At 45.0% G+C, this 27,042-nt stretch overlaps 1 protein-coding gene across 1 annotated transcript in view; it reads right to left on the bottom strand.

The window, feature by feature from the left end:
* The window catches only part of MRPS27 (mitochondrial ribosomal protein S27), an 874,008-nt gene that overhangs the window by 690,286 nt on the left and 156,680 nt on the right, over nucleotides 1-27,042 (bottom strand). The gene's annotated exons all lie outside the window — the stretch shown is intronic.

Here is a 27,042-nt window from a genome sequence, read left to right as displayed (position 1 = left end):
CATACCTTCTTATGGTTGACTTGCCAGGTTTATTAACAGCTTCTCAAGTATCTTTACAGGCAGTCATTTAAGTTACATAAAGGACATTGAAGGACATGAACACTGGCAGCCCATCACCCAGGCAGGGGGTTCACCAACTGACCAGGGCTGGAACCTTCACTCACACATTCCAACACTCAGACATCAACACTCCACATGACATCACAACATTCCTGGTCACCCAGGCAAGACATATACAACACATCTCCCCCCTTTACATTAACACACTGCACACACTAGGCACTGCACACATCACATCTCCCCTGCTTGCAACTAATCACAACATGCAAAACAACACAGGACACACCTCCACTCATACCAACACAACCCATCCACACAGACTCGTATGACCAGGGCAGGCACACCGCATGTGCACAACGCTCTGACACTCAGCTTACTCCCAGTGTACTGGCCAGGCACACCAGGACCAACAACAAAATACTAGCACACTCTGGACCCTGAAAGGTGGGGCGAGTCTTAAATGGGCACGCAGTGCAGCCAGAAACAACCGCCTGCGCGCAATGAAAGAAAAAACATTAGTGGTACATGACCACAAGATAGAGGCACATGTGTGACCTTTCATGCCCATCACCAATAGACATGCTCCTGCAAACAACGGGGGTGCTACCACCCGCACACATACTTCTTTACCCATGTGTGACTAATAACGGTCACACCCCAATCAACTGGGGGCGCTACCACCCAGCACAATAGATATAACTCAAGCAGGACTGTACTCAAAGTTGCGCCTTGTCTGGATGGAGTTACTACCACTCAGAATAGCTATTGACCCTGCATGACTATATCACAGTCACGCCCTCACTGTAATGGTGGCGCTACCACCATGCACCAATATACATGGCCTCACCATGCATCTGAATTATTGCAGACACTTCCACACAGAAGTGGTGGAGCTACCACCACAATCCAACATATACCATTAACCCATGTACGCCCCTACCACAGATGCACCCATACCATACTTAAAATAATGCTGAGATCACAACCCACCTCAGCATATGGTAGGACAAACATGTCGGCTAGGCACACTCACCAACAGCCAAAGCATACTCCTATCATGTCAGCCAGGCACATTCACCATCAGCCAAACTATGCTCCTAACATGCATAAAAACACCATCCACAACCTGGATAGAAGGCACTCATAACCACTCCCAGCCATACCCAACCATACATCATATAACACAAAATGCAGATTACATCGCATTGTTCTTCACATTTAAATTGACATATTTCTTAAACACCATATATCTTTTCATGAAGCTTAAATAATATAACATCCAAAAACATTAGATGCGACAAATCCATCCCAAAACCAAAACTAAAAGTCCATGTCACGGATTAGTGACCTAACAGCTGAAATTCCTCAAATTTTTAGTTCTAGGCAATGCATCCATATGTTATGAGACCCATTCCAAAATCATATTGCAAAAACATTTGACATATTAAAATCTAACAACAAGATTCCATGTCATAAACCAGCCAAACCTTTAAACTTTTAAACATGGCTCGATCCAAACCTAAAAGTCCATAACCTGTTACGGTTCTAACTTGGACAGACATAAACATACTAGACCATATTACTCTTGTTGCAACTCAATACATACATTACCCTAAGAGTCCATGTTGCAGTAAGTAACGTACACGCTGAAATGCCTCAATAAATGTTACCTCTAACATGTTGGAATACACACCCGAACCATGTCAAGCCACAAGCAAATTATGACCATTAACGAGCCAAGCGTGCTCCATACATATAGCACTATCCCACCAATGTACAATATGCCATATCCACCAACTGCATTTTCTAATCATGGCTTAACAGCAAAAAGGATACACGTTTGAAAGTCTACTCTGATGAACAGCATCACCAGTTCACCAATTCTGGTTGCTGATCCGTTTGTTTCGGTGACAAATAACAGATCCAACAGGATTTCAGGTTGTACAACGATCCGGAACATCATAAGTTTCACCGTACTTTCACGGACGCCTTCGCAGTCCGCTCCTCTTATCACGAGCACAACGGCATCCGAAACATGTAAGTTGCAGACAAGACGCTTCCTGAGCACGCCCTCCCACGCTTTGTTTGCTTTGCAGACGCGATGCTTCCTGATCACGTCCTCCCACGCATCATTTGTTTTGCAGACGCGATGCATCCTGATCACGTCCTCCCACGCGTTCAGGGTTCTTTACTCAAGCCTTTCCTCTCTGAGGGAGCTCATACCGTAGCTCGAATGTTCGCCTACATTCGCCTGAGTAAGGCGGATCCGGAACGCTGGAACTCGAGGGAAGTTCCATGGCATCACTAACACCTTCCAGCTGGCCATGAAGTCACCATTCCTCAGCGGGACACAGAGTAGGTCACTTCGCTCCTAGCCCAACCATCACCATCTCCAATCACATCGCTCCTAGCTCAACCATCATCATCTCCATACAGTAGAATTGGGGCATAGAGCACCGCTGGGCTACCATATGGACTACAAATCCAGCCCAACAGACAAAAACTTGCAGAGTCCATTGAAATCGCCTCTGCTGCCTGACGCATTTCCAAAATGCGTTACACGCATCAGTGTTCAACGCACTGTTAGGTGAGCGGGCACAGCTCACAACCATCTGTCCGGCACTGTTTCCCTCTGCTTATGGGAACCCCTCCTTCTTCCAATTTATGGGCCAAGTCTCCCCTTCACGCTAAAAGGGTCGCTTCATCCAACACCTTATGGGCACCTTATGTGCACCAGACCCAGCTCTACCTCCAAGCTATGAGTTACTGAAGGTCCCTCATCATACGGGCTCTCTTCCTCCCCCCTGACCTGTTCCCTGGGTGATGGGCCTTACTTATCTTGTTTTTGGGTAGCGTCGTCCTCTTCCTTCTTCCTGCACCCCCCGCAGCAGGTTGTCCAGCATCAACATGCAGGTTCCTTATCAGAAAGACCGACTCGTCGCCATTGTTACGAAGTGACTCGCATACCTTCTTATGGTTGACTTGCCAGGTTTATTAACAGCTTCTCAAGTATCTTTACAGGCAGTCATTTAAGTTACAAAAAGGACATCGAAGGTCATGAACACTGGCAGCCCATCACCCACGTAGGGGGTTCACCAACTGACCAGGTCTGGAACTTTCACTCAAACAATCCAACACTCAGACATCAACACTCCACATGACATCACAACATTCCTGGTCACCCAGGCAAGACATATACAACAGATGGCAAACCTAGTTCTGTAACCTGCATGTTGCATACATCTTGCAACTGGTGCTCATCCGATGAGCGGTTTAATAGCAGTTACCCTGAAAGTGAGATGGCAGCAAATTAGAATATTCCACTTAAGTTTGACCAGTTCTCTGCCTGCTACACCTACTACTCTGCTTAGTCTCTTACTTTCTTTCCTCTTAAATAATGAATAGACAAGGCTAACTAGATGTTTACGCAAAAAAATGATCAATAGTACCGCCCAGACTGTACATCGACACATCTGCTGAAATACCACACACTGTGTTATCCTCCAGAACTCACTTTGCTCTATGATTACATTATATATTAGCACCTGCGGGAGCGAGCTGGCCAAACTGTTTTCAGAGCCTTTTTACTCCTTGACATTCTATATTATCACCCAGTTGCTTTATACCAGAGACCTTGAAATTGAGATTACCACAAACTACGATATTCCATGTAGTTTGCTTAGTGCTCCGCTTGCTACGCAATCCACTCTGCTAAGTCTCTTTCTTTCCTCTTACATAATGAATAAACAAAGCAAACTAGATGCTTACGCAAAGTAGTGATAAATTGCTCCATCCAATAGAATAAAAAAAAAAAAAATATGTACATCTACAGATCTAGTCAATACCAAACACTGTAGTTAGCCTCCAGAGTTGGCTTTGCTTTACGATTATGACTGCATTATATATTCCCACCTGCAGGAGACAGCTGGCAAACTGTTTCTAGAGTCTTTTTAACAGATCTATTTATTTGTGTCCATTCATGCAGCTAACCTTTTACATTTTGTAGACACTGCGCTGTGGTTCGCAAAGTCTTTTCGCCCACTCGCATAGTCGTTTACATTTCATGACGGGCCAGTAGCATTTGCAAGAGATGTTTGAAACATTTATGTAACATTTACTTTGTTTGCAGTTAATGTCAAACAAAAGTTTCACGGGGCATGGCTGGCCGCTGGGTGGCATCAGTGTACCAAACAAAGCGGGTTTTTAGTGACATGCACCATTGTACACTAATCGTGTTTTAAATTAATTTGTTGCCCTCCATTGCTATGGCTCGAGTGCATTGCTCTTCGGTTGAATAGGGAAACTAAGTTACCCGACCTGCAGGTCTAGCTGAATTTTAAAGAATTTTCAAGGCCAGAATCCTCTAACTAATGTCTTATTTCAGCGGTATGCAAAACTGCTGTATTGTTGCTCATTTTGTGTCTTGGGTACAAATAACTTCGGATGACATTAACAATATTAGTACAAAATTGCTAATCAAATGGGTCTGTTTGCTAATCAAAAGAATTTTCATTAGCAAACTCTGCTAATCAATTTTTGAAAACGAATTTATGCCTTGCATGATGTATATGATTAAAGTTCAGTGCCTGACGTACCCGGACCCAATTAGCGGGCCATGTCCAATGAGATATGTAAGTGTTAGACTTTTCACTCTCAGTCGCCCTCTTCCTCGGCCTTGTGTTAGTGTAGAAGGGGGGGTGAGTTGGAACATCGGAGGATCCTATAAAATAGGAGGAGGCATGGGTACAGGAAAGGGGTGAATAGCACATGTCACCATGGGTTGTCTCGCCCTCGCTCCCTGAAAACAGGTCACCCAGGTGATCCTCCTGCAGTGGTCCACCCCAGGGTCTGGGTCCAGGGTCTGGATCCAAAGGCGATTGCCGCGCCCTCGCCGCCCGAGAGAGAGATATCCCCGGGGACTAGAATGTGTGACACCCTTTGGTTTCTCACAGGGATATTTGGGGGAACTGCATCAGCGTGAATTGCAACAAAGTAATTCCCTTTGATAAAACAACGTAGAACCAACTACCATCTACAAAACAACATTGAGCCATCACTACCATCTACATCCCAACAAAAATCCCAGCCAATTCAAAGCTCACAAATACATTAGAGAAAGGCCAAAAGTAATACACAGCTACACACAATTATCAGACCCAGTATCTTTGAAAGCCATCAAACTGCATCTACATCAGTAAATGAGACCATACGGGGGATGCCTGTAAGCAGGAGATTGTAGCCAGATCACCCTCAAAACTTGCAATTCCATTCACATTGCACCCAGGCATTCATCACCAAATAACCCTCACCCAAACTGTGCATTTGACCTCAAAGACAACAACTCAAGATGAAGAGATCAGATCAGTAAAATAGCGCAACCTCTTATTAAGATACTTTTTATGGTAATACCCTTACAACAACCAAAGCTTTGGCTGTTCACCATCTCCTGCATAACTTTAGGTCACCCATGTCCATCCACACTGGTTTTGCAGATACCATAAGGGAAAATAACCAAGATATGTTCATCCTAACAGAAACCTGATCCAATTGTTTCACAAACCAGCATGGATGTCCAAGCACAGAACTTGTCCATAGATGCACTCTCCCCTGCAAAAGAATACAAACTCAAACAGAATTTAAGACATCACACTCGCCAAACATAAAATGTTATGTCATATACCAACTAGTTAGAGAAACTAACCCTTTATGGAAAAACACAAACCACTTATGACCCAAATGGTCACGTCCCCAAAAAACATCTTCTTGGAAAGACCTGAATACATCTACACTTGGAAGCAAAGCATATTTGGAAATGGGAACCCTCTCAAACCTCCTCCATGACAATGCACTCTTGAAGCACTGCTCAAAAAACTACCCAAACTAAAGACTCACACATCAGATCCCATCATGTCCAAATCAAAAAACTTAATAACCCAAGACCCCATCAGAGTAGACTGGTCAGATCACCTCCAAATTCCTTTACTGTCATGTTTGACAAGGGGACACACAAAGACCATTCTAAATTCCACAAATCACGGGTGGGAATTCCAAAAAGCTTAGACCTAGAACTTGACATCTACCCAAATATCCCAAGTCAAAGTAGAAACTCTGTGACAAAAATAACACCATAACACAATGACTGACATAACCAACAAGCTGGCACCACTTGGTCTAAAGAAGACAGCAGACAAACAATATGCCCCCCCCACTATTGAATGGATGTGAAGTAGGAGTTTAAAGCAGAGCAAACTGCAGAAAGACAATGGCACCAAACTCCAACACATGCCCTAACCAACCACCTGTGAAGAGCCCTAGGGATCCCTCACTAAAGTCTCCTCCCAGGTTGGCAGGGAAAGGCAGACACTTCCTGATCCCAACCCTGGGGGTGGTGCACTGCGGAGGATCACCTGGGAGAAGACAGGGCCCAGGGTAATGAGGAGATACTGTGGGATGAGACACAGTATTTTTACTCTGAAAGGAAGAACCTTCTTAAGGTACCAAAAGAGGCAATGGCTTATTGTCATCTGAATGCCCCTGATCCTCATATTAGATTTAGGGTTGAGCAGGGTTCGACATTGAAGGGAGATGGGAGCAATTTAGCTCCTGCTTCTAGCATCGTAGAGCATGGTAACTTTGAAACCAACAACTACTAGCAGCTACTTTTGGCTCCTAGAACCAACTGGTGCCTTCCAAACATGTAAATCTGACATTAACTTGCGTATTTGAGAATGTTAATAAAAAGGAATTATAACACACCTAATATACATTTAAACACAATGGTTCATACAAAATGGACAAAAGGTTAAAGCAGCATCTCTGGAAGCTCCTGGTTCCCTTGCAGTAGCTCCTGCCTACTGGGTGATGCTTGACCCCCAGGGCTGGTTTTAGCTCCTGCTCACTGAATCTGAATTTCAAACCCTGTTGAGGACACAAATATTGTAAAATCTGAACAAACCTTACCAAAGGAAATAACTTTGTCACCCCCCCCCTCCTTACTCCCAGGAGTATAATGTATTTGTCTTCAATAAATTGCCTTCCTCTGTAAACAACTAATTCTAACAGTCCATATTTTAATGAGTTTAAGGGGAATACATCTACCATTAAAAATCACTGAATAATTAAAAGGAACAACTTTACAGAAAAAGACAAGTCCCAGAATCCAAGAAGTACTTGGACGAAGAAGAGGGCTGAAGAGGCAGGCAATCATACAAGTCAGGCAATTGTGCCTAACAGCCCATACCTGAAGAAACCTGGGAGGCATAAAAGGCCCCTCAGGTGCAGGCAATGGGAGGAAGAAGTGGAAGGAGCTACAATTTTAACTGAGTGCAAGCAGTATCCAAAGAAGCAGAAAGGAGGCACAGGGCTGGCAAACCAAATAGAAGTGGGGGAACAAAAGGGACGGCGGAACGTAGAGAAAGCAGATTTCACCTGTGGTTTTCTGAAAGAATCCTGTTCCTCAAACTCAAGTGCAGAGGCTCTGCAGCGGAAGACGTGCAGGGGAGCTGGTTTTCCCCATGTGAGCCTGATTGCTGTGGTTGCCGAACTGTGGTCGTGCAGGAGACCGAAGTAAGGAGCAATTGTCAAGCCGAACATCTCAAGAGTAAGAAGAGCTCCCAAAACATGTGGCCAGACCGGAGACACCTTTTCAGGAAAAGGGTGTGGGTCCTCAGCAAGCCAGAAGCAGTAGAAGTTGTGGTAGAAGTCGGGAAACCAGTGCAAGTGTCTAATAAGCCAGTGAGTGCAGCACAGCGTTCTAACACATTGCGCAAGCATTGCTGGTAACAGTATCCAGCTCCCTGTTAACTCACGTTTAAGACTTTAAGAAAGTAGAAGTTGTTTGTTGCACCTAAAATACCATGAACAATAGAAATGTAGCTTCTGTATTACGTGAAAGGGTTCCTACTCACATGAGAAGCTAACTTTACTAAAACCCATTGTTCCATTATTAAAAGGCTGATACAGTTTGAAGGAGTGGTCGCGTGTCCCTAATTAAGGAGAGGGAACACTGCTAAGACCATTACCAAATACCTAACCTTGACAATACAAGAGTTACAATCTTTACGTGTGAAAACTACATCAAAGTATGGTTGTGTGTGCCTAATTGTGATTGCCAAAGGAGTCCTGAAATCTATCCTTTACTTTTCCACAGGAATACAATTATATATCCATCTTTAAACCTTGATAACTACTTCAGTGGTTGTGTGTGCCTAATTGTGGAGAACAAGCATCGCCCAAGTAAAGCGGCACCCCATACAACTAGTGAAACCAAACTTTCTCTGAGTTAAAGAGCAATCCAGCTGCATTGTGAAGTTACTAATAATTAAATGGCTTAAGATGCAAGTGTGCAGGCATTACCTGAAGCTAAGAGAGTGGCACCAAGGCTTCTGGGTAATTACTTGGGCTGATAGCAGGCAGAAATGTTGAGGAATCAGGACTGGCTGTTTATAAAGACTATTTTGAAGTAAACATAACCTGTAGCGCCAAAGACTGGGGAAGCCAGACAGAGAGAAGCGAGTCTGAAAGACAAACCCAGATTGTATTGTGGCAGACAGACAAGAGAGACAAAGAGGATGCCCCTTTTGAACAAAGCTATTCAGAGGAAGAGTGCCTTGCCTACCTGAAGGGGTTGAAGTGCTTAAAGTAGATCTTGTTGAAACATTCCAAATCCTTGAAGCTGTGGTATTAGTTCAAAGTACTGAAGCTGTAGTAGTAGTTCAAAGTACAGACGTTATAGTAGTAGTCCTGAAGCTGTGGTGCAATATCTGGTTGTCAGTAGATGCAACATTGCAGTGAAGTATTGTGAGACAAAGGTGACTGTCCTCATGGCAAAGTCAGTAGAAGTGTGGTTGTTGTAGTGGAAGCAGCAGCACTAAGAAGTCACCCTGACAAATATACCATTGACAATGCTAAAAATGTAACTGAAGGAATCCTAACTGTTAACCAAGAACTGTGTATTTTTGACTGTGTGGATATTGCATTTTCTTTGAACTGTGGCAATTCTTCCTAAAGAAGTGACAAAGCATTGTTACCAGGATTACCATTGGTGCTATTTTTCTGGAAGTAGAAAGTGGATATTTCACCCAGGAACAGAGATATGTTACCAGTGGAACTTTGATTAATTCACTTTTATTTTGAAATATCAAGAACTGATTCAAGACCTTTCTTTCTTTGGTTGAACATTCTTAAAGGTGACTTTGCATCCTGTGGAAGGGAAATTACCCATGACTGTAGAAGGTCATTCAGAAATTGTAAATATTGTTCATGTCATATTGTATTGCTATGTGTTTTCTTTGTGTATTTGTTGCTTAGCGTAAGGGCCAGTTATCCTGTGTTATAGTGTGATCCCTTAGCTTTGGTTACGCAGGGAATTCCTCTTCAGAGTAGGGACAGTGAGGTATTTGAACATATTTATTTTAAGAATAAAATGGCATACTTTGATAAATCAGCTAACAGTTGTCTGCCTCGCATTACTGACTGCTCACACACCCTACAAGCATCTGGAAAACAGTACAAATAAAACATCTGCCTGGCCAAAGCATCTTTCTTCAATTCACAAACAGATACCTTAAAAACCATTCCAAGAAACTGTTAAAAGTGTTCCAACCATTCCCTGAACCTCAGAGTGTTACAACAAGCAAGCGCATACAGTGATTAAGTTGATCTGTATTACTTGCCAACATTATTCTGATCTAATCCTATAGCTTTGGCTCCCTGGAGTGTGATGTGTGTTCAAGACTCCTTGTCGCATATGTAAAGGTGTACATCTTAAAACACCCAACTACCAAAGAGCAATAAATTGTCATCTCAGGAGGATTTTGATCAGTGTACATCAAAGAACAACAAGAGTTGAAAAGAAGAATATGTCACTCTCTCGCACCAAAGCATCACCAAGTGCGTTCCCTCATTATATTTTGCAGAAACCTGAAAAAAATATAAATTTTTCACCCGGAGCAAAGGAGTCTGCCAATCAGCTATGCCCAATGCCAAGAGTGAACAGGCAGTGAAAGCCCACGTTCAGAGGGAGCTGTTGGCTCCCCCGCACCACAGAGTCATTCTCTGCTCCAGCCCCATTCTGCTGCTCTGATGCCCATCCTATCTTCCTGACATCCACCCCCACAACACATTTACCTTACTTAAAATTTCCTTCCCTCATCTACGAGACCGACACAGGACCCTCTCCCGAGTTTCTGTCCCTTCCATGGCGGCTATCTTAATTTGGGTCAAAAAATTGCTTAGATGCCCCTTCAACAAAGCGATAGTTGTTGTTTTTTATAATGAACATCCATTAGGACTTCATGCACTAGGCGGGGATGCTAATGTCATTCACACTGAAATTGGAATATGTGCCCAGTTGACAACAAACATATAAAAAATGTAAACAGAGCCGTCCTGTTACTCTCCCCTAGGATACAAACCTAGCCATCACCGGATTTCAAACACATTGAAGTTATCTTTAAGACACCCTCCTTCATCACCCACAACACTGTATGCCCGAGGATTGTCACAATGCAAAAGGCTGATAAGTTATTTCACGTGATCTAGTGACAGTATTGCAAATTTTACTGAGACCTCCGCATTACTCGAAGCAACAGCCCAAAGGTGGGGTTCTCATCACACCATAGGCTAGGATATTATTATCAACCACAATTCAATGTTATGTGCAACTTTAAATAGGCACAAAGCCATAGTCAATCTTTCCATGTCACTCCTGGCAACTAGCCTGCTCGCACATAGCCGCATTGGACAACCCCGCCCCCCAAATACAAAACTTTTCAACTGTCACAGCAGAGCCTCTCTAGAAGAAAATGAAGCAGGATCCCTTTCCCCTCATTTCTAACCCAAGAAACTATAGGCTACAAATTCCTTCATGTCATCATGTTAGTCCACATAAGATATTGGGCCTGGCTGTTATGTTGTCATGAGCCAATTTCAGATGTGCAGAGACAGATATATCCATAATATCCGCTTTGCTATGTTGCATTTTGAAAGCCATTATTCATGTATTTCAAGAGAGAAATAGGCCCAGTTATATCAAGGGTTTGCTTAGTTATGTTATTTAGGCACTATAGAGAGAATGCATGGAACTGGCTCTTTAAGCCATTCTGAGACAATTAGCAGCTCCACTCTGTGCGTGGAGAATTGTTGTGGTAGGCTGTGAGCAGGAATGTGGAAATAGAGTCTTGGCAGGGAGGTCGTAACTTTTGCCCGAGCAGAGGGAATGCGGCCTGGATTTATCAGTATCCTTGGGCCTTCTGTTCGCAGGTAGCGCAGACAGACAGACAGAAAGGTGGGGAGAACTGCCGGGAGTGAAGGATTTTGGGGGAGAGAAAGAAGCTTTTAGCTGACGAGAGGTAGAGTGTGATTTTGTAAGACAGAGGAGAAGGCCATGGACATGTACACGATATGGTTTGAGATGTCACAGTGACTACAACAGAGTGAACTAGAGAGTGCATGACTGACGTTGACAGACATTTTGGCGCTTGTCTGCTTTTAGAAAAATGCTTAGCTAGTAGAAATATGTATTTTGATATGTTACCATAGAGATGTATGTACGTCATTGCACAGTATATCCAGGGGTCAGGAGGCATTAGGATCAGAATCGGACGGCTTTGGCAGAGGGGAAGCTTTAGGAATGACACCAGCAGATGACAGAATGATTGAGAGGGGAGAGCAGAATTCGAGATCGATCTGGCAGGGAGAGCAGCAGATGCAGACCACTGAGGGGCCAAGAGGGAGAGTCCCGATAGATGCAGATCGGTGGGGGCTGCCTGCAGTTCTTGCAAAAGGGGATTATGGTCCAATGGGGAATTATGACATACACTCGCACAGAGCTTTTGGTTTGACAGACAGGGTGATCCGACAAGGATTGTCTCATTGAGAAAGAGAGAGAGAGAGAGAGAAGTGTGGTGTGTGTGTGTGTGTGTGTGTGTGTGTGGGGGGGGTAGAAGAGAGAGGGAAAGAGAGAAAGAGCGAGAGAGAGAAAGAGAGAGAAAGAGAGCGAGAAAGAGAGAAAGAGAGAAAGAGAGAGAGAGAAAGAGAGCAAGAAAGAGAGAAAGAGAGAGAGAAAGAGAGAGAGAGAAAGAGAGAGAAAGAAAGAGCGAGAGAGAGAGAGGGAGAGAGGGAGAGAGGATGGAGCTTGCTGACGCTCAGCATTTTTATTAGGCCGTATTGATGTTACTAGGTTGCAATGCATTTAGGTTCAGAAGGACTGAGTAATTAGGCTGCTTGCATAGAAGCCAGAAGAGCTGGCAATTGTAGATTGCATTGCATTATAGTTAGAACCCATGCAGAAAGTGTTGCCATTTCGTATTGCTAGTAGTGTTTGCATCATGCAGTGTTATGCATGAATAAAAGGGTTTCTATTGGTGAATTGATTCATGTGTTTTCTTTGTGTCTTATGTTATTTCACCTTGTGTCTATTCTTAGTGTTTGGGTTTGTGTGTGACACCCTAGCATAGAAGTAACACAGTGCAGTGCACACCACCCTGAGATCCTGAGATATATCTTTGCTGAGATATTAGGCAGTAACGGCGGTCAGATTGCACCCCCCCCACGAGGTAGATTTGTTACAGTTCCACAATCATATATATATATGATACATTACTCACCGTAATCTTATTTCTGATGTTTGTATCTGCTTAGATTCACATGCTGTGCATAGGCCGACATCTAGTGGAAGCTGCGGAGTATTACAGTTGTTGTTTTCGAAACTCGAAAAGGGACGTCGACAGGGTGTGCCAGTAATACTATCCCTAGTGTGACATCCACTGTACCCATGATCCCTCACGCGTTGAGGTCCCTCAGATTGTTATTTTTCTGACATGAGGTAGCATGAGGTGTAGCACTGTACAGTTGTATCCAAGCAGATACGTATCAGACAAGCTCATAAGCATCCATGCGCCTTCTCTCCGAGGGGAGGAAGGGTGAGTCACATGTGAATCTAAGCAGATACAAGCATCAGAAATACGATTACGGTGAGTAATGTATCCCTTCTGAGGCTTGTGGAATCTGCTTAGATCACATGCTGTGCATAGATTAGCGAGAAGGTTCATGAGTGAATCAATGTCTTAGAACCGCTTGTCCCACTTGTGTATCTGTCTTGGAGTGAGTGTCAATGCAGTAGTGCTGAGTGAAAGTATATATTGAGCTCCATGCTGCTTTGCAAATACTGTCTAAGGGGACATTTGCAATGAAAGCCAGAGTGGCTCCAGTACCTCATGTGGATTGGGCCCTTGATGTAAAAGGCAGTGTTTTATTTGATAGGGAATAGCACACTTGGATACATCTGACTATCCATCTAAAAATGTCATTCTTAGAAATGCAGTCACCTGCTCTGCCTGGCGCTATGGAGACAGACAGATGGCTGTATCCTGTGTTGCACCCATTTTTGTAGTGGGATAAACTGGCCTACTGTCTTTTTGACCCCCAGTATTTGTTCTGCAAAGTCTCTATCCTCTTGTACCTGCTGTGTGTCAATTTGGAAGTGTTCCGCCACTTTGGCGAATACTTCATTGAGGAGGGGTTGATTATCGGCAGGGGAATCGTCAAATGGAGTGTCTTGATTAAGAGGGGAATCTATGGAGTACATGTTAGCCTCCTGGTCTGCCTCCGGGTCCTTGTCATACCCATAATAAGGTTCATCCGCATTCTCTTCATTAAGTTAAGGATCAGATGCCTCCACAAAGGAGAGATCTTCTTGGTCTTCTTGTTCTAATTCAGGGTCATATAAATGTATAACCGTACCTTGTAAAGGGAGATTAGAGAGAGACCTCTGAGAAGGGGGTTGAGTGGGTAAGGCAGAGATTTGAGACCCGGACGGGGCTGAGGTGGGAGGAGTGGAGTGGAACCTCTGAAAGTAATCTGGGTGTTTATCATAAAAATTGGTCATGAAGGTCATTCTTCGCATTACCCTATCAATATCTTGGGAAGACCATTCCTTTGAACTTGGAATCACAATAGATTGAGGGGAAATACCAAAGTCCTCATCAATGGGAGGTATAGTTTTAGGTCTAGAGTCCTTAGGTTTTTCTATGGCCTTGGATAATATTCCCTTCTGTGGTGTCTTCTCCCAAGGAGGGCTCTTGTCCCTATGAGGGGATTTAGATGACTTCTACTGATGTTTTTCTCCACCCTGGGGCCCAGAGGAGTGTTTCACAGACTTCTTGGGGCCTGCCACTTTATCCAACCTAGAGTGTCGAATTTCAGGTTGTGGGAGCCGAGGCTTCGTCTGCAGAAAAATCGGCCTTCGGAAGGAGTTTTTCGAGTGACACCCTTGTCGTCTTTCAACGGTATAACCCTGTCGTGTGGCGATCTTGATCGAGATTGCCCAGAGGACCGGAACTCGGTGGACTTTTCTCCGGGGGTTGAACGTTGTCGAGTGTTCGACTCCTTTGTCGAATCTCAACAGGGGTTTATGTGCTTGGTGGAGTGTGCTTCTGTTGCGCTGCCGCTGCCGGGTGTAGTGCCCACAACATGGCCGCTGGCCTGTCCTACAGGGTCAGGGGTCTGCGCTTCAGTAGCTGAAGCTACTCAATTGCCCTCGCTGTCCGAAAGTACGGCTTCGCTGCCATCGCTACAGGTTCCCTCTACCTCCATGGCCTCGAGTTGCCTGTCGTAGTGGGCCCAGGGTTTCGCGGAGCGATCCTTTAACGTCTTCGGCTTGAAGAGCCTGCATGCTCGACAAGACGTTTCACCGTGATCTCTTGGGAGACGCAAATTACAAACTAAGTGTTTGTCAACCCATAGGCATTTTCAGTTACACTTAGGGCAAAATTTAAATGGTGTATTTTCCATAATTATGGGTTATGGAAATGGCAGCTAGGCGAACAAAGTGTAGGAAGGGGAGAATATGCATTCTAAAATGGCCTCCCCCCTCTCTCCCTACAATGTGGGCCAAGGCCCGGGCAGCCTTCCAAGGCCAAACGGTCCTTCGCAGTGGTCTCCAACGGGCAGTTTTCTTTCCTCGCCGACATGGTGTTTCGGCAGTCGATGAAAGGATAGAAAGAAATATCGTAATTGTGAAAAGTTAATGGCTTATCGCTGAAAGGAACTCAGCTATACGCGTCCATCTAGCATGGCGGAATAAAATAATCTGAGGGACCTCCACGCGTAATGGATCATGGTAGAGTGGATGTCACTACGGATAGTATTACTGGCATGCCGTCAACGTCCTTTTTCAAGTTTCGAAAACAACAACTGTAATACTCCGCAGCTTCCACTAGATGTCGGCCTATGCACAGCATGTGATCTAAGCAGATTCCACAAGCCTCAGAAATATATATATATATAACAAAGTCATGTTTGTGGGTTTGTATGTGGCGTTGATCTTGGGGCGCATCGCCTCATGAACAGTGAGGTCTGGCGTCATGAATTTTGCATGGAATATTCTTGATTTAATTACCAAATTAATGCAACTATTTCTAGCTCGATAGGTCATCCCGTTCCAGAGAGAATACATTTTTTGGTTTTTCGGCATTACGTTTTGTGGTGTTCCACGCACCATTTACGAGTCATTTGTAGAAAGTGCTCATCATCGCGCTCTCTGTGCTAAACTGGTCTTGCAATTTTTGCTTTTCAAATTTTTTAGTAGAGCGTTAGTGTGTCTTTCTTTTCATTGATTTGTTTTGCAATAAACTCGATACATGTTAATGACACTAATTATTCTCACATGAATATTTGCATGCTTACTCTGATTATTTGCAGTGTGTGTTTAGCAGCGAAAAAAATTGCCACCACTGCCAACAACACTGCACATAATCAGAGTAAGCATACAAACATGATATTTACCTGAGAATTTAAAATCGGAGAAAAATGAAAATTCGGTGTTCAATTAATTAGTGAAATTAACATGTATCGCGTTTTTCCTTTGTGGCAAACAATATTTGTTCATCCTTTTTTCGGTGGAATATGAAAAGAAATCTGAGAATGGACATCCCGGGCGAAGCCGGGTATATAAGCTAATTGGAGCATAAGACAGAGGTCAAAATTGTGAGTTGACAAGCAGGAGCCAAATGCATCGCATGGGTATTGGGATTCACATGGTAGGCAAGGAGCTAGTACACACAGCGCCACAAATCTAACTAAATTTCTGTCTCTGATTTATGTTCCATTCTACGTTAAATTTCCCTGGGATATTGTCATGATTCCTGCCCCCAGCCCTCTGAGATATCAGGCTGGAGCCAGGCCACGATCACCTATGTGGCCCCTAAGGGCCTCTCCATCCTCCCAGAGACCCACTTGGAGTAAGATCTGGTGCCTGTGGCGCCAGGCTCACACACAGCCTTGAGATTCACTTGGCATGAGACTTGCATTGTATTGTGGGCAAGATGGATTCCCCCACATAAACCAGTTCCTTGAACTGAGTGTGCAGTCTAGCCTTTTGGGTGTGGTTTCAACCCAGGGATACCTGGGATACCTGAAGGCTATTTAAACCACGCCCGTGCCGAGAAACACGCTTTGCGTTTCTCTGCACCTGCAGCGTGACACTCACCGTGCTCGGATCGGTCTCCTGAAGGCCTTTGCCTCTCCTCCGCATCACGTGCACCTGCAAGAACAAGAACAGCATTAATATCAGACTTACATTGAAGAGCGGCCAGCTTCCATCCATCACTCCTCCAGTCCTGTGGGCAGCTATGGCGGTGTCATCTCCATCTCGGCACGCTGCATCCTAGGGAAGGATAAACAATCAGAAGAAGAGACATTAGTAAGCATTCTGCATAACTTAGCTTACTCGAAAACTGTAAGAAGAGTCAAACGCTTACCTGAACTTAAGCCGCTTGGGGTAACTTCAGCTCCGGAGCATCCCATTGACCTGCAAGGGGAAAAGACATTCCAGGTTAGCACGGAAAGCAGAAGGAGGCGCTGCACATCGCGCTTACTCACCGCACCTCATCCTCTCAGCTGGCAAACACGCTGGGATATTGCAGCACCTGAAAGGGACACAGAGACGAACATTGGTTAATACAAGGAAAAGCGGGCAGCATCTTGCATCGCGCTCACTCACTGTTAGTGCTTAGCTCATCTCAGCAGCACGACGCCATCTCCAACCCCTCTCCAACACCTAAGAGAGAAGAAACCCGTTACAGAAGGAACAAGAGTCAAAAGGACAGTTCATAAGACTCATTTTACTTACCAGTCGGGCTGAAGTTACAGCAAGCCCAGTCAGTCGGGCTCACGCCGGTGAAGCAACTAGGCAGCATCGAACCTGCATCATTCGATGCACCCCTGCACCGAATGGCAGGACGGAGAGCACGCTACACAAGAAAACAGGTGAGGAGTGGACAAGGGGGGAGGTTTGGTCCCCAGGGAAGAGGGGTCAAGCGAGCAGAGACAATAGAGTTAAACTCTGGCAAGCCTTTGTTTCAGGCCCAGTCTCCAGTCGAACAGCTTCCAGGGAAGGGTTTGAGGTCGTAGGAGGTCCAAACAGGCTGAGTGGCGTCCCCGTGGATACCAGGTGAGCGTTACAGATATATATCATGTATTAGATTTTATTCAGATTACCAAACAAACAGTTAATATCACATATGTATGTTTGTATGGTGCCAGCTGGCCTAGGGAGTCAAACGTAGCTCCTAGTAACTGCTAACCAGGCTGTCCTAAGGTAGTAACGGGAGCTAAATGGCTCCCAGCAGCTAGCAATTTTGAACCCTGTAAGAGCCGCTCCCACTACCCTCTGAATCCCACCCATATACCGTCTTTAGATTCTCTTCACCCCCGTATTAAACTGGCTTAGTCCTCCTAAAAGTTATGAATTTATATGTATTTGTCTGCAGAGTTCTATTCTTATATACTGCTTTATACAATACTATTTACACTTATAAGCACTGTAATAGCAGGTATTAGCTAATATAACAGTACTCCATTTAACAGTCTCAGACGTTTTAAAGGCTCAGTCATCCCTGCCATGTAATTGGAACTTGGGAACTGCATGCAGGCCCCATAGCCTAGGTACGTACGTCCCTCGTGAGATAACCACCCGAACATACTGCTATCATCATGCCTTAGTGCTATTTAGAAAACTGCATGAATAAAAAAAAAAAGAAAATAAACCTATGGACGAAGTGCACAGGTTGCATGAAGTCAATACAATTGTTAATAACAATGTTAATTCATAGAGCACACTGAATGTTCTTGTTTCTTGATTAATCAGTAGGTTACAACAACATACAGCGCAATAGCCTCCCTCTTAAAACCATCAGCTAACCCCATAGAGGGCGGAACTAAACTCCCCTCATCATCCTCAGTCTGCATCACACAGACCACGTTGCAAAGCTTATAAAGTCCTGCAATGGCATACAATCAGGAAAAGGATACCATTTTAAACTCTTAGCTTCACTGAATGGACTACCTATCAACCTAGCTGGATACAAGCAGATGGCATGAGGCCCTTCCACTGCTAGGGCCCTACACCCATAACTCAGAATCCCACTGCATCCTCACACTCCGCACTGTAGGCCCTAAAAAGAATATACATTTCAAGGCTCACCTTGTGCCACACCGCTTTCAGAACAATGTCACCTATGTGCCGTTCACCCAAATGCAACTGTGTAAACCACAAGGTACGACTGTAGATTTCAGGGATATAGTAAATGGCCCATCCCTCCCAACACCGAAACACACTAACATGGGGGAAAAGACAGCATGTAATACATATGTGAAAAGTAGTAGTCTCCTCCACCCACCTGGGTGAAAACCTTGATATTTAAAGTTTGCGGCTCCAGTTATAAACACCTCTCCTCAATCTCGCTGTGCCTCCTCACTTACTTATTTCTTCTCAGCCCACACTGCCTCATTTATGGTCTGCGCCAATTAGAACAGGCACATGCCTGATATATATTGTCAAATGAGCAGCAGGCAGTGACTCAAGTTTGGTGACTTCGCAAGTGCTCAAAGCTTGGGACCATCGGTAACTCAGCTGAGCAGGCAGTATATTAAATAATCACTGAAAGCAGTGCCTACATCTCTGGTGGTCACATACATTCCCCTTTACCCCTTGGCGGTTATGGTTGATTCACTACAGGCACACTCTTTCTGCTAATAGAGAGAACATGTGGATGACTGGAGCCTGTGGCGTCATCGACGGAGCTGAAGATGGGCTGGATGAGCAAACTTTTGGTTGGTTATCTTAGTCATTGACAAGGTCGTCTATGCGGTCCTGGACGAGACAGTCAATGATGTAGTCGGAGCCATCAACGAATGGCAGACGGAGGAGCCATCGACAAGGTGGTAGACGAACATTTTGGCCGATTTGTAATTGTAATGGGTTATTTATAACGTGCTTAATACCCGGATGTTTCTAAGCGCGTACCCGAGGATAGAACCTGCGTTGCTCTGAATCCTCTTGGCTTCCGAGATGAGCGCATTGCCCCTGAGCTATCCTCCCGTGACCCATCGATGGACCGTTGACAATGTCTTGGTCGTTAACTTCAACGGAGGCTTGAGTTTTGATGGCTGAATTCGAACATGAATGTGACCTTTGGAGTGACTGCTTGTGGATGGTGCTCCGCCCGTCGCCGGTGCATGACTCGTCGGCGCAGAGCCCGTCAACGTGCATAGTTTTTCTAACGAGGAGCCCACCCAACTTGTAGCCAAGTCACTGTGATGATACCGTTGAGTTTTGGAGAAGGACTTGCAGATGGGACAGTTGTCCCCATCGTGGTCCGGGTGCAAGCAGTAGAGGTATTTATCATGCCAATCATCCACAAAGACATTCTTCAGGTTACACTTGGAATAGGCCCTGAAGAGACTCTTCTTCTTGGCGTCCAACACGACGCGTGGTGAAAGCCCAAGTCCAAGGAGAAGGCCTCACATGAACAAAAAAGATCAGACGACGGAATGGATCTCAACCGGCAATGGGTGATTGCCACTGGTCACCAATGTGACCGAACATGAAAACGATGCAGACATTTCACATAAATAGAAGAAATATAGAGATTTTCAAGGCGCGAAATCCGAGGACTGCTAACACAAAAAGGCGCGGTCAAAATCTGAAGATGGCCGCTGTAAGTGAAGCTGAGGAGGACGGATGGCATTGGCTTGTGAATCCATGTAAGATCCCACGCTGGAGAATTTAATGGACCTCAAACTGGTCAATGGATGTGGGGAGTGCAGCTGCTTGGATGCCCAATGTGGTGGCTAATGCAGGACTGGTGGTGTGCCTAGTGGTAAATATACAGAAGGAATGGTGTCTCCAGAAGGGACAGTATGCTTAACCCTATGGGCGTGCCACGGGAACACAGGTGCACCAGCGGGGCCTTAGCAGGCCGTTGAGACAATGAGGAGTAACAGTTGAACTGTGGTGACACCTAGAGAAGTATGTGGACTGGATTGTGAGCCAGAGAAAAGAAATGTGCAAGGGGAGTATATTGTCTCAAATTTTAAGATTTGTCTGAACCTCTACACAACAACCTTGTGTTGCTTCACAGCAATCATCATAAATGACTGCTAGAGGACTCTTAGCACTTCGATGGTGGTGAATATCTTTGCGAGGAAGAACGTGAAATGGTCTGAAACCCAAACATAGTGCTTACTGTTGGCTAATGGAGCTTGCAAACCAGTGCTTCGTTTCAACTGTTTTATTAAGCTTCTTTTCAAGATCCTAATATAAGAGCCTGCGACTACATTCTCCAACCATCACTTTCTCCAACAGTCTTTTCTAGAAACATCCTGCCACCTTTCTCCCTCACGATTCCACTTTCATAATGGCATGGAGCATGAAGCTTCTAACTCCTACATTGTCACACACACTACGCTCACACTCGTCCTCGCTTCTCCAAAATTCTTGCAGTAATGAGCAAAGTCCCCCCTCTGCTACACTTTTTACACACTACCTTTGGCCCTGGGCAATTTGGTGCTCCAGCTAAATGCACTTTTTTCCTGCAACAGAAGCACACATTCTTTTGCCCGTCTGCCTCATTACCCTTTCCTCCCGCATCCCTTGCCCAGTCTCATCTTCCCTCCTTTACACCGTTTGATTTTCATTTCCCCCATCACTAGTTCCTTTACCTGTGCTTTTCACACCGAAAGACGAGCCAAACACAAAATCAAATGTTCCATCTGCTTCGCAATTGACAACACTTCTTCTAAACTGGGCTTGGCATTTAACCATAGTTACTCTCTTATTTTATCTTGATAACACTTCACCATAAATTGGCGCCTAATGTGCTCATCAAACTACTCTGCAAAGTTGCATGCACCCGCTAGCTGCCTTAGTGTGGTGACCTATTCCTCCACACTTTCATTCACACCCTGCTCCGTCATGGGAAAGTTATACTTCGAGTATTGTGCTTGTCTTGAGATTAAAGTGTTTGTATATCTTCATTAGAGCATACTCCATTTATGCCTTTACCTACCCATCATCCAGCACTGGAAGTGTTTCATATACCCGTTGGCATTCATATACTAAACAGTTCATTAAAAATGATACCGTCCTATCCATGTCCACATTGCTACCACAAGTGACAAAGTAAATGTTGAAATCCTGTTTTCCATGGGCCCCATTTTACTCTGGGAGGACCAGGTTATGCCATGCACAGTACATGGCCCAGTACGTTCTGCATCCTTATTATGAGAATACTACAGTTATTGTAACTGTTAAAGATATCTTGCTTTTTTTGTCTAGCTGCACTCAATTGTGGACCTTTGTAACACTTTTAACTTCCCAATATCCACATACCGACTTACACGCAATAGAGCCTCACCACAGTTTCTAGAGGAGCACACGTCACACTGTGTATCCCTCGTTGCTGCAGCAAAGCTCCATCGGATCGTTGACTACTGGGCAGTATTCGCGGCGGTGCTCTTTCTTTAGTCTGTGTATGGCACTGCACGACTCTTGGGCGCCACGGGTGCCTTTCTCTAGTCTGCACCTTGTCGCGTGCACCTTCGTCTTCTTCTGGTTCACAGTCGATGCCAGGGCTTATGTGTGGGCCATGGGTAGCACCTTTTACTCTCCACCTACTGAGGATTTGGTTTTTCTCATACGCTTCAAGTGGGTAAACGGTACTGTGTGGATGCAACGCCTTGCCAAGGTAGCCATGTTTTCTCTTTCGGGAGCTCCTCCAGATACGTTGGACTGCAGGGGCTCACCACTCAGCTCATCGCCAATTTTTGGAGTAATGGGACATACACGCGAGTGCTTCAATTCAACTGGTTTATTATCCTTCATCTCAAGATCCTAATATAAACCCAACACCACTCTCCAACCGTCATCTTCTCCAACCACCTTCTCTAGAACCCTCCTTCAACCTTCTCTCTTACCATTCCACTTTCAGAATGGCATGGAGCATGAAGCTTCTAACTCCGATCCAACATAACACTTACTATTCTGTTTGTGTTGGCCAAATCACGTAGTTCATAAAAGACAGCTCTATGAGTTAAAGTGCTCACCTCAGATATGTGTGTTTGATGGGCAGTCACAATTCAAATTGTGAAAAAGAAGATATAGCACTATATCCTTGCAAGTTTCCAAAATGTAGTACTTTTAATATGGAAAATAATATTCTAAATTATTAGAGCGCATGTCATGAAGCCATATTTAAAACTGTGATATGATTATATGATATTCTTTGTTGAAGAGCAAATAACATACCAAGAATCCGGAGGAAAAAAATGGAATTGCATGCAACAGTAATTTACTGGTCCTGGACAATTGAATTATATTGGATCGAGGCAATCTGTTCACGGCCTAATGTAAGGATTGTGGAACTAGGGAATCTGAAGGCCACAGTATGACTTCACCAAATGTAAACAGCTGAAGAGATATGGAATGAAATCTGGCAAAATGTGTAGTGATTCAATTACTGGATTGTTTTACTGCATAGGAGTAGTGCAGACTATTGAAGAGGATGGGCTGGGTCAGAGGTTTTTTGCCCCCTCCGGCCGATAATGTATAGCGAGTAGGCCTCCACTTTGGGACCATCAGTTCAATGAGTGTGCTGTTCTGTCCTGTCTTCCCTGCCTGTGTGTGGATGAACAGAACCTTGGGTGCCTGGCATCTGCATGGTCTCTTGGAATGTCCCCCAAGTGTTCCTTGTGTGTCAGTTAGTCTGCTATCTTCCACCGGGGTGTGGATATTCAGTGTCTCTGTCCTCCTTATACTTAATCATACCTTCTTGGCTGAGTGATCCTTTCTTCAATAAAGGACACTGTAAGGGTGCAGAAGTACGAGTCTGACAGTGGTGGCCTGATTGTTGGCAAAGTCTTTTAATGAAAAAACAAAGAAAAGAAAAAAAAAAACTCTTCTATGAGGGGTTGCCCTACCTCAACTAAAACACTAAGGATTTGGTCAGGATATCTTGTAAAGTAAAATGTTCACTGTCCTGTGTCAAACCTATTTCCGTCCCTTACACTAAACTAAGGAATGACTGGCGTCTTCTTGATCCAGAAGTCTGGTTCACTATTCTGTCAGACTTAACTGCAGATCTTTTCATCACAAAACATACTTTCCTTTTATCAGGTGCGAAAGTCTCTTCCCCTGGTTTCTTCCTCCAACTCAAAACTGTAGCACCAAGTCTGGTGCACTATCCTGCCAGGCCTGACCATAGAACTCAGTATTCAAGAGGAATGCCTCTTCCTTTAGCAATGGGTCTCTTCTGTATGAGTCGCAGACCACTTTATCTTCTCTCTGGCTCTCCCCGACTTGCTCTGGGCCTCAGCCCCTTGACCATGTGCTTCTTCACTCTTGTATGGGCCTCTGACCTATTTGCTTTCCTCTTGTGGGCCTCGCTCAACTTCTTATGGGTCCCAGACTCTGGTGTGTTGTTTTCGCCGACTATTGACCCCCGTTTCACTTAATGTCCAAATGAGCAGAGATTGTGTCCTGTCCTGCAGGGAATTGTTCCACATAGGATATTCTACAAGGTTTGTTTCAGCTTTTACACTTTCTTTGGCATTCCCTTCTGCCTCTTGGGATATTGACTCCTGTCAAGCATAACCTTAATTCTCTCTCTCTAACAGTATCAGGTTCCCATACCGTCTTAGATCAACTTTTCCCTCGTATTTCTTTCAGGTCCCGACCCCTTTACTTTGGCTTTGGCTCTGTGGTTCACTCGGTTCCCAGACCCCCTTCATACGGGCTTTACAGGACACTTGGTTTACTCTCCTTCCAAGTGTCTACTGATGCAGCATATATCTGTGTCCTTATTTTTCTCTTAGAATCCTTGACGCATATATTATCAACTTCAGTTTGTATTGGTCCCCTGACACTTAGGTTCCCCTCTTTCAGTTCCCAGCCCCTCTCATAGACCCAGGCAGCACCTGTACCTTCTTACTGGGTTTCCTCTGTGTGGCGTCCTGCTTGGGCTCCTCCGACTCTCTGGGAGACCTTCCGTCCATCCTTTATCAGCTCCCACTGTCGTCCGTCTCCCTGCTTTGGCTTCTGCAACTCGGGTTGTACGGCTTACCTCCAGGAGGTGTCCCAAGCCTTCTGCATACTTAGTTTCTCTTATGTTTCTTGTGGTCTGCTGGATCGTGGCAGCACCTTCAGAGACGGTGGCTCCGTTCCACCATCAATCCCGGTCTACAGCTTCTACCTGTGTCTCTCCATCTGCAGCATTCAAACTTTGCTCTCGGTTCCTCCAGGGCAGGCTTGCCAAATAGCCTACTCATTTTAATTTGTACTTGGGAAACCAATGGGCAGTCTCCAACAACTAAACTGCATATTCTGGTTCCGATGGGTATTCCTCATTGCTCCACCCTTCCTTCTTGTCACAGTACCAAACTGATGATCATAGAGTTCAGTAGCACTCTTCTTCGTCTCAGTGCTTTCTAGGTATATGGTTTAATCACCTCTACACAGATAGATAAGAGGTATAGGAGACCAGACAGTACTGAGTGGAGTGAAAGGAAGGAGACGGGGGTGGGGGGAGAGGGGGACCAGGTTCTCTCAAGGTGATCATCACTGGTCCGATGGAGGATTTCCCTCCCCATGAGATATACCAGTTGAGTACCACCCCCAGGGGGACTATCTGGTAGCGGCCTCACCTCCCTGGTCTCATGGAAAGGGGCGTCCTGCATGTAAGCAGTGACAATACCCTGGGATTCGTTACAACACAAACTGCATAACCTGCCTCCTGTAACTCTTAGACATCCAGGGCTACACAATTTCACAGATTGACATTACAGGGCAGCACTACGATCAGCACGGTGATGCATTTAGTTTGCTGTGGCCAGGAATTTATTTTGACCAGCACTACACTTGGCTGCAGCAGTGAGATGGGATGATAGGAGGGCCATTTACAACTCAAAGTGAAAGTTGAGACACCAGCTGCACACATATCTGGTGCACCCATGCAACATACGACACTATCCCTCTCTACTGACTTGAACTACAGTTCCCAAGGGCGTTCAAACTACCAGCGCTTTGAGGATATAAGGCGCTATATAAATGCCAAGTAACATAACAAGTGGAGGCTTATAAAGTGTATGATAAAAGATATCATCTGCACCAAAACCACCAGTTGATTTCCTTGAACAATTGTTCATTTATTGGTGTTGAGGGAGGGTAACATGTATTCACATTGTGCTTCATAATAAAATGCACCACTGCATCAAACAATGACTAAGAGCATGCAATGCTATCAAACGTGTAAAACGCCAGTGAGACTTTAAAGGCATCTCAAGATGGCTCATGTTCAGTGTGATTTGATCAATCAAACCTGCTTTTAGGCTCCCATCACTGTGAGGAATTGCCACCAGGATGCAAAAATACTGGCTTTTCTCATTTTTATTAATAGATAAAATGATGCAGGTTATTTCTTCTCCAAGAGGAAATCTGCTAACCAAATCCCGCTTCGTCACCAACTCCGTGTCAAAAGCATAGCGTACTTGTTCCCTGCTGCATCAGTGACCTGATCCGCAGCACCCACTTTGCTGGAGGCGCACAGCAGGATCCCTGTCTACCGCACCGAACTGGTCGCTCCATGTTCACTGCATCTTAAACAAGAGGGAAGGCGCTGGAGCTGGTGTCTGTGTTCCTCCAACCAGCCAAACTATTGCTTGCATTTCAACCAGTTCAATACTGCATTGTGTCCTAGCAAAGCATGTCACCTGTAATGTCGGGGGGCGACTGCTCAACATTGGGACCCAAACCAAATCACCAGAGGGTTGCTCGCCTACTCTAACAGGGGGTTACAACTATGGCTTGGGCCAGCTAGCCCATGCACTTCCACCTCATTGAATGCACATCGACGCACCCCAGATCACCACTTTGATGACTGTCACCCATTGACTCGAACCGCTGGAGCGTCACTCATCGACCCCTCCCAACGGCTAAAGCACGACTCGGCCTGGCCACTCTGAAGCATTCCTGGGACCACCTCGACCTGCATCCTTGAAGAACTGCAGTTCTACCGCAAAGAGCACCCGCATTCACCCCTACTCGACCCCCACGATCTTACGAGGTCGAACTGAGCCTGATCAGCTTGCATCCACCAAGAACGGAATCCAGGTACTGTTTACTCCAAACTGCCCCCATGGTCCACTTAGACCCCAGAGACTGGTTAGCCCATGACTGCTCCTGTTAATATATCATTTTTATTGTAGTACCTTACCTACAAACCCTGGAACTACGCTCAGAGTGCTACTTTCTACAGTCTTTTGCATCTTCTCTGTTCTTCCTTTGCAGTTGTTTTTTGCGTAGTAATCTTTTTCATTCTACATGCAGATGGTGCGTTTAATGAAAGTGTTTATATTTTTATAGAAACTTGACTGGACATTCCTTTTATTTTGGACTCTGATACTGCGTTGCTTGGGTCACTACTGGTTCACCTTCACACCCCTCTTAAGAGCATAGCCTTACCTCAGCCCACGTTACCACAAAGGGCAAAGGAGGGTTATCCCTTAACTGTCCCTTTTTTACTGTTATGATTGCATTGTGTTTGGTAGAAGTCTGAGGGCTGAATGGGCCATTTTACCCCTACTCATCCTGTTAGTACTGCGGAGCAGAATCCAATTTGTCACAATCGCACTGCATTATGGACTTGT

This window comes from Ambystoma mexicanum, chromosome 6p (assembly GCF_040938575.1).
Source record: "Ambystoma mexicanum isolate Mex_15411 chromosome 6p, UKY_AmexF1_1, whole genome shotgun sequence".
Classification (NCBI taxonomy): domain Eukaryota; kingdom Metazoa; phylum Chordata; class Amphibia; order Caudata; family Ambystomatidae; genus Ambystoma; species Ambystoma mexicanum.
Note: the sequence above shows the minus strand (reverse complement) of the source record. Positions and strands in the feature narration are given on the sequence as shown.